Here is a 14,388-nt window from a genome sequence, read left to right on the forward strand (position 1 = left end):
TTGAGGAGGTGGGGCCAACTAAGGGCTAAAATTGGTTAATAGATCAAAATGGGAATTTATGTGCTCAAACTATATTTTTAGAAGTGGTTAGGTAAAATGTTAAAATTCTATAAATCATTAAGTTATGAGTGAAAATAAAACTGCCTTTTTTTCCTTTTGGAGCTGTATCTGTCTCAGCCTAATCTCGGCTGTGCTGTTTTTTGGCAGGGCGGGGATAGCTAGGCAGCCTGTGTCACAGCTTGATGTACCTGGTATGTAAAAGCCCTTTTGTTCTGAGTTAATTGTTAAAGGGGAAGTCTAGAGGTACCACTTGGGCTGTGGGAGAAAGGAGGGTTTAAGCTTAATTTGGACAAGAAACAAGGCTTCGTACCTAACATCTGCCCAGCCTTGGTGGTTGTCTCCGTATGGATATTTACCTTATTTTCAGGAGACTAGCAGGTGGTCTGGATGCTTATCTATCTGCAGTCTATCCTTGGATGTTGGAGAGGTGTCTCAGATAAAATGCTTTTGTCCAGAGATGGCCCTGGCCCTGGATACTTGCTAAAGGAGATAATTACAGAAGCCAGGTATCGGATTCGAATGTTAAAAAGGGGAAACAAATGCCTGGAAAAAAGAAGTCTCGCCTGTGTGACTATTGTCAACACAGTTGGGAGAAGCTGTCCAAATACCTTAATTGTATAGGGAAAAACTGTGCCCAGTGAAGAATCAACCACACTGTTAGAAGTTCTTAGAATCAAGTGGGAAAGCTATAATAGCACACATGAAATTCATAGCAGGAAACAGCTGATATATTCAAAAAGCCAATAACACCAATACTCCTTGAGCCTTGGCTTCCTCTGGAGAAGTCCTTGACTCTTCCAGATAATAGCTTTGCCATAGTCGGTTGAATTCCCACTTCATGTTTCTGCAGCTCGCAGCAGGCCAGGACAGAGTGTACACGATCAGCTAGGAAGGGAAAGCTCAGCACAAGCAGTTGTAACCCTAGACAACACACTGTTAGTACTTAATTAATATTGTACATTTTTCCAGATCTGAGAACTTAAGACTATTATACGAAGCTAAAGGTTGAACTGATTGAATCTCCCAACATTTTTTTTAGGCCTCTTGAAAAGAAGAGAGATGATCTGATGGGGAATGGGGAAAACAGGAAGGTTCTAATTGGGGAGGAAGAGGGAGATAAATACAGGGGGTGCTAAGGAAGAGAAATAAAATCAATCTCCTTTCCCTTAGACACACAACAAAGGATCCTAACACTGCTATACTTTGGAAGAATTTCTACCCAGCTTCCCTGAGAAGTAGCTTTTTTACCTGAGGCAAGAAGGAAGCATGTTTTATCGTAGTGGTATTATTAATACTAATACTACAGGCAAGAGCACGTTTGGGTCAGGGAGAAGTCTCGTCGGTTGCTGCTGTGCGTGCAAATGGTGCAGCTATTTAGGGAAAGTGAGCATTTGCACTGAGTTAAGCATGGAATCGCCATATGACTAGAAAGCTTGTCCTTAGTTATGTGCCCAAGAGAACATGTATTTACACAACAAAAAGTTATATGGTGGAGCTGGAGAGATGACTCAGAGGTTGAGAGCACCGGTTCCCAGCACCCACAGTTCCCAACAACCCATAACTCCAGTTTCAGGAGTTCTTATTCCCGCTTCTGGCCTCTGGGGGCACCAGGCATACATGTGCTACAATATACACACAGGCAGGCAAAACACACACAGAAAATCTTCTTAAATGTTTAAAGTTATACACTAATGTTCATGATAACCAAAAAGTAGAAACGACCTACATGTTCACCTGACAGGTATACAAAGTGCAATCTATCCACACAGTGAAATACTGTTCAGCCATAAACGGGAATGAAGGATGGGACACACTATTCCTTGAATGACCCTTAAATCACCCACCACAAAAAGGGGGAAAAAAAAAACACAGTTCTGTGAATTGTCTGAGCCTATTGCTGTGAAGAGTCCAGAATAACCCAAACTTTTAAGCACACATGAAAGTCGGTTCCTGTGTGCACAGAGAGTAGACTGGGGGCTTTGCTAGGGGCTGGAAGGACAGGAGGAGAAGAGGGGATGTTGAGTTCAGGGCTTATTTTTGAATTAATAAAATGTTTTGGTGAAGCTTATGAATATGTTACTTCTTGTGCATGCATTTTTTTGAGCCAAATTTGAAGTAAGATTTATTAAAAAAATACTGGCCGGGATGATGGACACAGGCTAGGTCCATATCTGGGACTGCCAGATATGGAGGAGGTGTGTCATTGGGAGTGAACTTCGAGGTTTCAAAAGCCTCCAACACCCTCAGAGCTCTCTCTGCCCCCAGCTGCTGCTCCATCACCACGCCTGCCTGCTGCCATGCTGCACTCCCCACCACGGTGATGATGGGCATCTGTCTCTGAAACAGTAAGTCCCGAGTACACCCTTCCTTCTATAAGTTGCCATGGCCGCGGTGTTTCATCCAGCAGTAGAAAAGTGACTGAGACTGGGAACGAGAGTGCAGTACCCTCAGAGGCCAGAAGGCGGCACAAGCTCCCCTATATCTGGAGTTGCAGCCACTTATAAACGGCTTGATATAGGAGCTGGGAACCAAACTAGAGTCCTCTGCAAAAGCAGTACATGTGCTTAAACATTGAACCACCCCCTCCGCATCCGAACCTTCCATTTCTAAAGACGAATTTTATTATAATACAAATTATACCATAACTTAAAAAAAAGTTAGTAGATGATGCCAGGTGGTGGTGGTGCACACCTTTAGTCCCAGCACTTGGGAGGCAGAGGCAGGTGATCTCTGTGAGTTCGAGGCCAGCCTGGTTTACAGATCGAGTTCCAGGACAGTCAGGGCTCTGTAGAGAGACTCTGTCTCAAAACAAAACAAATAAGCAAATTTAGTAGATGAAAAGCGTTCTAAAGAGAGAAAGATAGAGTTGGGGGTAGGTAGCTACATTACTGTTGTAAGTCATAGACCATCCTGCAACTCTGATCCAGAAGTCCTGTGTTTGGGTGGCCTCAGTGGGTGAAGTGCTTGCCATAAAAGCCTGGTGACAGGAGTTGAACCCCAGACCCACAGTGGAAGAAGAGAACCAGCTCCTGACAGTGGTCTTCTGACCTCCACACGCAAGGCACAGCACTCACACACATATCACACACGCAACACACACACATATAAACATGCTTAAAAAAAACCCAACATTCTGAGTCTTCTATTAGGGGTAAGTCTCCTAGAGAGACGGGCAGCATGGTAAGTGGTGCCACACCTGTGGGAACAGAGCCCAGGGGCTCCTATGCCCATTTCACTGGCAAGGATTGGGTTGTGCCAGCCTTCCCAAGATGGACAGGACAGGCAGCTCTGTCAGGTGCGAGGGCCACCAACTTGCCTCCTGGATTATGATTTAATGGTTCAAAGTGAATTATTCAATTCTCGGTGGCCCAATGCCATTTTCTTCTCTCTTAAAAAATATTATTTCATGTGTATGTTTTGTCTGCATGTATGTCTGTGCACCATGTGCATGCCTCATGTCAGCAAAGGCCAGAAGAGGGTGTTGGATCCCCTGGAACTGGAGTTACAGACGGTAGTGAGCCAGCACGTGAGTTTCAGAGAATTAAACCTGAGTCTTCTGGAAGAGCAGCCAGTGAACTGCTGACCCGACTCTCCAGCCCCACCCCCCTTTTCTTCCCTCTGTCAGAAGAACACAGGAGGCCCCCCTGTTATCGTGGTGAGTCGTCTCCATGTATAATCACTTACGCAGTTTGGTACAAGGCAAAGAACATAGGACTTAGGGACAATCCGACCTAGGGTCAACTGAAAGTTTATCTCCTGAAAGTTCATGGTATTGGGAGGCAGTGGAGCCTTGAAGAGGTATGGCCCAGTGGGGAGTAATCAGGCTGGAGGAGACTAACACCCTTCTTAAAGCAAGGAGTTAGGGATGTTAAAGAGCAGGGCCATTCTGTACAGCTTGCCACTGCCACACAAGAAAAAAAATGTTAAGGATGTAGAGGAAGACAGCACTTGCATGTACAACACTCCCTAGCCTTCTTCTGGAAAACAGTCAGTAACTCTGGCCCTCAGCAAACACTCGTGCATGGAGGATGCTGAGCACCGGCCACACACGTCCCTGCCCTTGAGGCAGGAGCTTGGTTGGGGGGGGGGGGGGGCGGCTTGCAGAGTGAAGGAGAGATCCAAGCTTTCAGTGAGGTTCTAGGAAGTGGTGGAGAAGAAATGGAGCTGTGCTTCAAAGAGCTGCCACCAATGGGGGTGGGGACAAGGCAAGTATCTGAGACAGACCAGAAGGAATTCACAAAGGCACGAGGAGCCACCGAGGCTCCCTGGGGAAACTGCGGGAGTCAGAAACAGCTGGACGGCACACTTGCCGCCGATGAGTCGGGTGAGGTGGGATGCTGGAGAAGACAGCAAGTCGTCAAGGAAACTCTCTGTGGTCACAGTCCATCGCCCTGTCAGGAAGATGCAGCTGAAAGGCTTAACCAGAGTGGTGACATCCTCATGTCAGGAAGACCATTCTGAAGACGTCAGAGAACATGATGGAAGACGGCAGAAATAAAACCGCAATGCAGCAGCAGAGTGGCCAGGGCACAGTGGAGGTGATGGGAGCTGTGAGAAAGGAAGCAGAAGGAAGCACAGCCACTGACTGCAGGACGGACAGAAGCCATACAGACAAGGCCCATTCTTCAACAGAAACCAGGTACAGTGGCCTTCCTTAATGAGACTGCAGTCAGGACCCCTGCACCTCCCCTCTCCCCAGGAGCATCTGCTTCTCCAACACTTATCAGAAGACACGAAGTCAATGCTGTTTCAACACTGTCAAACACAGCATCAGCACTGCCCTACCGAACCCAGATGCCCAACCAAAAGGAAGGGCAAGGGTCTCTACACAGACCTGCACCCCACCTCCTGCCTGAGTACCGCCCCCCTCAGGAGTCCAGTCAAAGGCAGGAAACAAACCTCTCCAGGTCTTTTAAACACTCAAAGTACCCTGTAGCTGGAATCAAGAGGTAAGAGATGCTGCAGATGATTTGGGAGGAGGGAGCACTTTTTGAGGCAGAGTTATGCTACGTAGCCCAGACTGGTTTCAAACTCCAGGAGATCTGCTTGCTTCTGCCTCCAGAGTGCTGACATTACAGGTGTGTAACACCACACCCAGTTCAAAGGTGATTCTTTTTTAAAGTGTATATATAGTGTGTTTCTCTGTGTGTGCCAGATATATACAGGTGCCCACGGAGGCCAGAAAAGGGCATTGGATCCATTGGAGCTGGAGTTACAAGCAGTTGTGAGCCACCCAATGCGGGTGCGAGAAACCAAACTCTGGTCTCCTGCAAGACGAGCGAGTACTCTTCACTCTCACTCCAGACCCTCAAAAGTTATTCTTAAGGACAGGCTTTGTGAGAAGGGTGGAGATGGGGCTAGCAAAGATAAGGGGCTTACATGCTACAGTTGTTTTCCAACAAGCTTCTACAAAGCAAAGCAGTCCAGTTAGAGACAGGCTGAGGGAATCTCCACTCAGTAGGTGATGTGGTAGTCATGGTAATGTCTCCCAGCCCTCCACATCCTCATCCATAGGACCTAGAAATATGGTGGTGGTGGGGGGTGCTAAGCAATTTACCTTAAAATAAATTCTCTAAATGGGCCCAATGTAATCAGATAATCCTTGAAAATGGAAGAGGAGGGCAGGAAAGAGAATTTTTAAAATTGAAGGCTAGTAGTAATATTGAAGTCACGTGAAATGATGAGCTGCTTGTCAGAGAAGATCGTCCACCAGCCGAGGGGTGAGGGTAGCCTGAAGAAGCTGGAAAAGGCAAGGACTGGGAGGCTCCAATTCTGGTCCCTTTGTGTCAGCCAGGTGGACAGCCTGGCCTTAGCCCAGTGGAATGCACATCAGAAGTCTAACCTGTAGCCCAGTGGAATGCACATCAGAAGTCTAACCTGTAGCCCAGTGGAATGCACATCAGAAGTCTAACCTGTAACCCAGTGGAATGCACATCAGAAGTCTAACCTGTAGCCCAGTGGAATGCACATCAGAAGTCTAACCTGCAGACCTGAAAGATACCATATTATTTACGCCACTGTGTTCCAAGCAACAAAGGAAAGTAACACAGAGGCTGTGAGCAATATTGTTGCCACTAGCAACAAAGTAACACAGGTCTTGTGCACAACTTTTAAGATAAAAAAAAAGATCTTGTTGCTGTCGTTTTGTTTTGTTTTTGTTTTTTGTTTTGGTTTGTTTGTTTGGCTTGGTTTTTTCGAGACAAGGTTTCTCTGCATAGCCTGGCTGTCCTGGAACTCACACTGTAGACTAGGCTGGCCTCAGACTCAGAGATCCACGCGCCTCTGCCTCCCCAGTGCTGGGATTAAAGGCGCCCTATATATGGGAGTTTTTGCCTTGCAGGTGATGTGTACCGCATATATGCAGTGCCTGCAGAGGTCAGAAGAGATCATTAAAGCTCATGGAATTGCAGTTACAGACAGGTGTGAGTTTCCATGTTGGTACGGGAAATCGAACCTGGGTCCTCTTCAAGAGCAGCCAGTACTCTTAACAGCTGAGTTATCTCTTCATTCCCCCAAACCATGAACAACTTTTAAGCTCCACATACTTCTACACTGTGGTTGGCCTGTGAGAACAAGGCCTGGGAAGCTAGACCTGCAGTTCCAACCTTGAGCATGCTTTTTCCATAAAATGGGGATTAAAGCATCAATATCATAGATAGGGCTTCTGAAACTTTCCGTTTGAAAATCCTTTTGTCGGCCGGGCGGTGGTGGCGCACGCCTTTAATCCCAGCACTCGGGAGGCAGAGCCAGGCGGATCTCTGTGAGTTCGAGGCCAGCCTGGGCTACCAAGTGAGTTCCAGGAGAGGCGCAAAGCTACACAGAGAAACCCTGTCTCGAAAAACCAAAAAAAAAAAAAAAAAATCCTTTTGTCTAAGAAAATTTTACATGGTTCCAGTCATATAGGTGTCTTTGTTAGGTTTCTACTGCTGTGATAAAATACCATGGCCATAAACAAATTGGGGAGGAAAGGGTTTATTTTACTTATACTTCCAGGTAACTGTCCATCACTGAAGGAAGATAGACAGGAATTCAAGCAGAGCAGGAACCTGGAGGCAGGAGCTGATGCAGAGGCCATGGAGGGGTGATGCTTACTTGCTCATCACGGCTTGCTCAGCCTGCTTTCTTATAGCACCCAGGACCACCAGACAAGGAATGGTAACATCCACAATGGGCTGGAACCTCCCCCATCAATTATCAATCAAGAAACTGCTCCACATAGCCTTGCAGCACAGACTGATTTGGTAAGGAAACTTTTTGTTTTGTTTTGTTTTTGTTTTTGTTTTTCAAGACAGGATTTCTCTGTGTAACAGCCCTGGATGTCCTGGAACTTTTTTTAGACCAGGCTGGCCTCCAACTCACATCGCCTTCCTAGGCCTCCTGAGTGCTGGAATTAAAAGTGTGTATCACCACCACCCGGCTTGGTGAGGGCATTTTTTAAAATCAGTTTTCCTCTTCCTGAATGACTCCTTATGTGTGTCAAATTGACACAAAACTAACCAGCACAAATAGGTAAGTTAAATGGGTATATAAATCAAAGATTTAGCCAGGCAGTAGTGGCACACGCCTTTAATCCCAGCACTCGGAAAGCAGAGACAGGAAGATCTCTGTGAGTTGAAGCCAGCCTGGTCTACAGAGCACATTCCAAGACAGCTATGGCCACAAAGAGAAACTCAAAAAAATGAAACAAAACAGATTAGAACAAAATCAAGGATTCACTGATAGCAAATGATAAGAAATTTACTTTAAAGCCATTCTTTGGTACAGATATGGTTTTACTGTTTGTATTTTCTAAAACTTTGTTTTTGTTTTACTATTGTGTGTGTATGGTACAGATGAATGCAGACGCGTCCATTCTTGCTGAGGCATGTGGAAGTCAGAGGACAGGGGGCCAGTCCTCTCCTTCCCCCGCTGGTTCTGGGGACCAAACTCAGGTTGCTGGGTTTGCATGGCAGGCACTTCCACCCACTGGCCATTGAGCCCGCTCAATGTTACCGTTTATTGAGGAGGAAAGTCAGGCCAGTGAGATGGCTCAGTACGTAAGAGCACTTATTGCTGAGTTTCACAACCTGAGTTCGATGCCCTGATCTCACACTGTGGAAGAAAACTCAGTCCCACAATTGTCCTTGTCCCCTACACAAATGCCATGGCCCATGTGCACCACACCCATATACAAAATAAATGAACAAATACTTTAAAAAAAATTGATGAAAGCAAATTTGCATGGTAATGAGATGGATGTGCTTGGTTTTGCATAAAGAATAAAATCTGGGATGAATATTTGATACCAAAGGAATACAACATCTTCAATGCTTTTCAGAGTTGATCAATATTTTGATTTTATTATCATCAGTGCTGAGTGTGACACTTCACATAAACACATACCCAAATGGCAGAAGTAATTCAGGGACATTTCAGAAAGTACTGGAACCTGTTGTACTTCAAAATGAAACCCAAATCAGCAATCCCAAAACCATTTTGTTCCTCAGCTACAGGAGCAAAAAACCTAGGACCTCCTACATACTGGCCTTAAGTGCTCTACCACTGGGCTACATGCCCCAGTGGTTAAAAAAAATTAAAAATCAAATAGTCTAGCATGATATGACCCAAAGATGCACTAATTTGATGCTGGGCAATGGCAGTGGAAAGATATTGTATTGATTTCCATAACTAGACTGTTGTTTCTCTATGAGTAGGAAACTATGCATGTGCCATAAAGATAAACAATTCAGAACATATGGTAATGCAAGTCCAAGCTGCAGTGTTTTATGCCACGCTCCCTGGCATTGCATTGCCTAGCAAGATGACATTCATAGTGCAAAGTGTGTATGCTGTATGTTCAGAACCAAAGTTCAGCTGGGCAGTGGTGGTGCACACCTTTGATCCCAGCACTTGGGAGGCAGAGGCAGATGGATCTCTGAGTTTAAGGTCACCTGATCTACAGGGAGAGTTCCAGGACAGCCACAGGGAGAGTTCCAGGACAGCTACAGAAAGAAACCCTGTCTTGAAAAACAAAAGAGAAAGAGAAGGAGGAGGAGGAGGAGGAAGAGAAGAGAAGGAAGAAGAGGAGGAAGAGCAGGGAGAAGAAGGAGAAGAAGGAGGAGAAGGAGGAGAAGGAAGAGGAGGAGGAGGAGGAGGAGAAGAAGAGTTCAGTTATGTGTTCGAAGCAACACAGTCATGGTGTCTGGGTTTTAATTAATTTTTGGCTTGCTATTTAGAAACTTCTAATTGTTGCCAATTCCTCATAACCTCCATGTGAGTTGTGCCACGGAGTGTCAATGGAAGTCAGAGACAACTTCTGGGACAGAATGCTCGCCGCCCATCTTGTTGGGGCAGGGTCACTGTGTTCCTGCTGCCGCACTGTGCACTCCCGGCGACCGCATCTGGCTTTTTTTTTTTTTTTTGGTTTTTCGAGACAGGGTTTCTCTGTGTAGCTTTGCGCCTTTCCTGGAACTCGCTTTGGAGACCAGGCTGGCCTCGAACTCACAGAGATCCGCCTGGCTCTGCCTCCCGAGTGCTGGGATTAAAGGCGTGCGCCACCACCGCCCGGCTTGCATCTGGCTTTTTTACAACAGTTCCAGGGATCAAGCTAGGGTCATCAGTCTTCCGTGGCTAGTACTTTCACGCACTCAGCCACTCTCTGGCTCATCATAACCCTGTGTGAAAAGCTTTGCCATAGGGCCTGTGGGATGGCTCAGTGGATAAAGACAAATGCCACCAAGCCCGAAAACCTGAGTTCAATACCCAGGACTCTCATGGTGGAAAGAGAGAATATTTCCTAAGTTGTCCTGTGACGCCCACACCTGTACCAGGGCGTTTGTATACATTCATACACACACATATTCTTTAATGATGTGTACTTGTGTTTTATTTGTATTCATATGATTTTTTTTTTACCTGTACTTGTATATGCACACTGTGTCCATGCCTGGTGCCTTTGGAGGCCAGGAGAGGATTCCCTGGAACTGGAGTTCTGGACATGTTGTAAGCTATTGTGTGGGTGCTGGGGACCAAACTCAGAACGTCTGCAGCTCTTAACTACTCAATCATCTCTCCAGCCCCATAAATACACTTTTTTATTTATTTGCCGGTCCCACAGGAGGAGAGCGAAGTGAGACTGTGCACTCACGTGACTAAACCATAGATACTGGGAATTTGTGAACCTTTTGTTGGCAGCTCCTTCCAGTCTGTGAGGTTTTATCTTTGTTTGCTTTCTAATGGCAGTGGAGGTGGAGCCCATGCCCTGCCGCCAAACTACGCCCCCTGCTGGATCACGTGGGTGGGCACATCAAAGCGTATGGTCACCCGCTCACAGTCACCAGCTGAACAACTCAGGCCGGAAACCACACAGCCCTCATTGCTCCTACATACAAGAAAGCTGTCAAATTGATTCTGTTTTTCCTTTACTTTAGGAGAAATACAAATTAAAACATTACTAATAATCTGCTTATTTTTGTTTTATTTACTTATTTACTAATTTTAAAGACAAAGTCGGTGTACCTTTGGCTAACCTGGAATTCCTGTGTAGACCACACTGGCCTCAAACTCACAGAGACCTATTGCCTCTGCCACCACAGTGCTGGAATTAACACCTGGCTTAAAACTAGCATTAATATTAGTGTTACTATTAGTATTAGTATCAGTATTAGTATTATTGCTGCTGATATGTTTTTCTGAGACAAGGTCTCATGTAGCGCAGAATGGCCTTGAACTCACTAGGTAGCCAAAAATGGCCTTAAATTCTTGATATTCCAGTCCTCTACTTTCCATGTTCTGGAATTACTTGCACGCACCCCCAGGTCCAGCTAAAGTGTTAACTATTAAAGAGAAATACTTTTTTCTAAAATGTTCCCAGCTGTGGGAAGAAACAGCTACTTTGTGGGCAAATAAATCCAAACAAAGCCAAGAGCAGCTAAGGCAGTGCTCAGGAGTGAGTGAAGAAGTTTATGGAGAAAACTGGACATAGACTGTCCATCCAAACTTCCTGTCGAACCACGGAAATGTGTATGGTCTTTTGGACTCAGGCAAGCACCAAGACTTCCCAAGTATAGACTCAGCAGAAACTTTCAAAGATGCCTCACTGGCCTGCCTGGTGTTATGATGAGCACGCTCTTACACAACCTCATTTAATCCCCAACCAAAAAAAAAAAAAAAAACCAAAAAGGAGGCACCAAAGCTCAGAGACCAGAACCTGGTCATTTCTCCATCATCTCCTAGCACACTGGTTCTCAGCCTTCCTAATGCTGGGATCTTTTTATATAGCTCCTTAATTGTGGTGACCTCCATCAAGTTATTTTGTTGCTACTTCGTAACTGTAATTTTGATACTGTTATGAATTGTAATATAAATAATTTTGAATTTAGAAGCTTGTCAAAGGGGTCAGGACCCGCAGGTTGAGCACCAGTCTCCTGGAGTCTGCTCAGAAACCTAGAGTCTTCTTGTTCTTTGGTTGTTGACTGTCTATAATCTAACCTGGTGACTTGAGTCCTGAGCTCCTCCCACTTCTAATACTGGGGCTGAGAAGTGTCACATGTTTCATTTCTTAATCTTTGTTTATTAACATTTTAATTACACTTATTTATTTAGAGTGGAGAGTGTGTGTGTGTGTGTGTGTGTGTGTGTGTGTGTGTGTGTGTGTGTGTATGCAAATCAAAGAACTTGTAGTAACCAGTTCTCTCCTTCTACTGTGGGTCCCAGGGATAGAACTGAGGTTCTCAGATGTGGTGTCAAGTACCTTCACCTGCTGAACCATCTTTTTGGTCCTTGTTTGCTTTTCAAAATGTAAGACTATGTGAAAAAACTTTACAAATCAGTAACAAGACAAAAAGGAATAAACAATCTGAAATATTTTTCCAAAACTATGCAAATAGCAAAGAGATGTTCCGTGTCTTTTTTTTTAAAAAAAAAAAAAAAAGGCTCTGAATGAGAATGAGCCCTATGGGCTCATATATTTGAATGCTTAGTCACCAGTTAGTGGAACTGTTTGGGAAGGATTAGGAGGTGTGGCCTTGTTGGAGTAGGTGTGTACTTGTTGGGGGAGGTGTGTCACTGGGGTGGGCTTTGAGAGCTTCAAAAGCCCATGCCAGACCAAGATTCACTGCTACTGCTCTAGCACCGTGTCTACCTGCCTACTGCCACGCTCCCCACTGCGACAATAATGGACTAACCCCCTGAAACTGTTCCGCAAGTTCCCAGTTAAGTGCTTTATTTTATAAATCGTCTTGGTCATCGTGTCTCTTCACAGCATCAGAACAGTAACTAAGACGGACTCTCAGGTGGCTGGCCTTAAATTCCTGGCCCTCCTGGCCCCGCTGTCCGAGTTCTGGGATTTTAGGTATGTACTCTCACACCTAGCTAATGTTCCACATCTTTAGCTACTAGAGAAATGCAAAACAAAAGCATGATGCTACCACTTCAGTGGGACAGCTCTAAGTCAAAACACCCAACTCCAGGGTGTGGCGTGTCCAGGTGTGGACAGCCTGGCATGCTGCTGGTGTAAAATGATGCAGAGAGTTTGAAAAGGGGTTTGGCAGCTTCTCAAAAAGTCAAAACAGCGAGTTACCACGGGACTTGACCATTCCAGTCCTGAGAAATTTGAACATATATCCACAAAAGGACTTTTTCACTAATATTCATAGCATTTTTATAACAGTAAAATGTAGAGCCGGGCGGTGGTGGCGCATGCCTTTAATCCCAGCACTCAGGAGGCAGAGGCAGGTGGATCTCTGTGAGTTCGAGGCCAGCCTGGTCTCCAAAGCGAGGTCCAGGAAAGGTGCAAAGCTACACAGAGAAACTCTGTCTCGAAAAACCAAAAAAAAAAAAAAAAAAAGTGAAAATGATCCAAATGTTATCAGTGACACATGAGCACCACAAAAATATTACTGGGCAATATAAAATGAATGAAGGGTGCGCATGTGTGCAGTGTGCATGGATTTCAAAGAGGATACTAAGACAACAGGCAGACCAAGGAGGTCACGTGTGTGATTCCAATGACACGAAACTTCCAGAGCAGTCAAACATGTAAAAACAAAACAGATGGTGACAATCTTCCTTGTCAACTTGATTGGATCTGGAAAGACAAGCTGCTGGGCACTCCTGTGAGGGACTTTCTTGATGGTGCTAAATGTGGGCACACCTTGTGGTGTCAGCCCAGATGCAAAGGGCATGGAAGAAGGAAGCCTGCCTTTTGCCTGCTTGCTGGCACTCTGCAGGGAAGTTCATCCAACCTTTGCTACTGCATCCCTTTGGGGGTAGTAGAACCAGCTCCTTTAGGCTCCCAACACAGACTCAGGCCATAAGTCTCCAGGAATCCTCCAGGCCTTCTGTGCCAGGCTGGAACTGGTGAGACATTCAACATGGTGGACTGAACATCTACCAGGGTCTTGGCCTCTCTGATGTGAGAAAGCCACTGTTTGGCTACCCAGACTTTATTTTGTAAGCCAACAATTCAGTGTGTGTTTGTGTGTGTGTGTGTGTGTGTGTGTGTGTGTGTGTGTGTGTGTGTGTGTGTTCTGTTCCTCTAGACTAGAGAACCACAGCTAATAATAAACTGCCCATGGAGGCGGGGATGAGGAGTAGCTGCTAATAAATATTAAGTTTCCTTCTGGAATAGTGATTTTTTTTGGGAGGGGATGTGTGTGTAAATATTCAAGTGTGGTAAAGGACATGTTTGCACATGTATGCAGGCCAGAAGTCAACCTTGAATGTCCTTCCTCAACAATGTCTACTTTGGCCGGGCGGTGGTGGCGCATGCCTTTAATCCCAGCCCTCGGGAGGCAGAGCCAGGCGGATCTCTGTGAGTTCGAGGCTAGCCTGGGCTACCAAGTGAGTTCCAGGAAAAGGCGCAAAGCTACACAGAGAAACCCTGTCTCGAAAAACCAAAAAAAAAAACAATGTCTACTTTGTTTTTTAAGAGGTTTCTTAATTGGAATTGGGGCTTGCCCATTAGGGTAGGCTAGCTGGCGATGGAGTCCTGGGATCTGTTCTCCCCTGCCTCTCCAGCACTGGGATTAGGACAGTGTGATTCCCAGGGGTTTTCTTTCTGGGTGCTGGAGTTGACACTCAGGTTCTCATGCCTACATGCCAAGCATGATATCAACTAAGCTACCTCCCCACCTATTAGGGGGATCTGTCTTAAAATCAGATTATGAGACTTCAATATATTAAAATCCCGTAAGTATACACTTTAAATGGCTGAATTTGGTGACATCCAAATTATGCCTCAATTTAAGTTAAGATGACTTTTTAGAGTCTGAATGGTCAGGTTGAGCCTGCATTTCTTCCAAGCTGATGGAGGCTGCTGCTATCCATTTTCCACAGCCTGTAGCTCCA

This window comes from Peromyscus californicus, unplaced genomic scaffold, assembly GCF_007827085.1.
Source record: "Peromyscus californicus insignis strain IS unplaced genomic scaffold, ASM782708v3 Scaffold_9__1_contigs__length_137607984, whole genome shotgun sequence".
In the NCBI taxonomy this organism is placed as follows: Eukaryota; Metazoa; Chordata; class Mammalia; order Rodentia; family Cricetidae; genus Peromyscus; species Peromyscus californicus.